Source organism: Ursus arctos, unplaced genomic scaffold, assembly GCF_023065955.2.
Source record: "Ursus arctos isolate Adak ecotype North America unplaced genomic scaffold, UrsArc2.0 scaffold_2, whole genome shotgun sequence".
Taxonomy (NCBI): Eukaryota; Metazoa; Chordata; class Mammalia; order Carnivora; family Ursidae; genus Ursus; species Ursus arctos.
Genome location: NW_026622874.1, coordinates 85,675,449 through 85,676,498, shown reverse-complemented (window position 1 = coordinate 85,676,498; position 1,050 = coordinate 85,675,449). Strand labels below are relative to the sequence as shown.

Below are 1,050 nucleotides of genomic sequence, written 5' to 3'. Positions count from 1 at the left end.
TCCTGGAACACCTGGAGCCGAGGAGAGAAGTCAAAGTCCTTGGGTTCCCCAACAAATACTCAGCAAAGGCAGCATTTGCTTAGGGCCATAACAGCCCTCAAATGAGTGAAGCAGCACACCAAATACTAACAAAACCTGCAGCTAAGATCAAAGAGTGAGAACTCCAAATCTTGGCGAGGTCATGAGCAACTGTACCGCCACACGTCGCTAGTGGGTGTAACCACTTTGGGCAGACCGAATGGATAAGCAAATCACTACACTTGACAACTACTTGGCACCAAAAGGAACCGAACGTAGATACACACAACCTGGGTATAGCCCAGTAGTCATGAATCTCAAAAAATATAAAATAATAACATGTTGAGAAAAATAAGAAAAATACCCTCAAAACAATATACTTTCTCATTCCATTCCTGTGGCTTTCGAGAACAGATAAAACTAATCTATGATGACAAAAGTCAGAAAGCAATGGCCTCTCAGGGAGGGAGCACTGACTGGAAAGGGGCATGAGGGAACTTTCCAGGCTATGGAAATATTCCCTGTTTAAGTGGTGGTTACATGATTGCATCACACCGCACACTTGATATCTGTGCGTTGTATTGTGAATAAATCATACCTCAATGAAAACAAAATAAACATGAATAGTAGTAACAAAGTAATTATTATTCCTATAATAGCTATCATTTACTTATTTCTTATCTTTGCGCAGGGGCCATGCTAATCTTCTCTGTATCATTCCAATTTTAGTATATGTGCTGCCGAAGCGAGCACTACTTATTTCTTATCTGAATTGTCTCAATGAATCCTTACTTTGACTCTGAAAAGTAGGTACTTCTCTCCATTTTTAGGTGGAGGAAAATGAGACTCAGAGAGTAGGGGACCTGCCCAAGGTCACACGCCAGTAAGTGGCAGAGCCCAGATCGAAACCTTGACATTAGGGCCTGAGATCTTAGCTACCTCTTCATACCATCAAGCAGACTGGATTTGAGTCAGAGGCACACTGCCTCTGGGATACCTCCCTGGTGAAAGAGACTATAGTGAGTGAGCCTA

The 1,050-nt window shown here is 42.4% G+C and overlaps 1 non-coding gene across 1 annotated transcript; it reads right to left on the bottom strand.

Moving 5' to 3' along the window:
* Nucleotides 1-664: 664 nt before the first annotated feature.
* Nucleotides 665-771, bottom strand: LOC113268027 (U6 spliceosomal RNA). Its single transcript, XR_003321003.1, has one exon. It is a non-coding gene; the product is annotated as a U6 spliceosomal RNA (small nuclear RNA).
* Nucleotides 772-1,050: the final 279 nt, after the last annotated feature.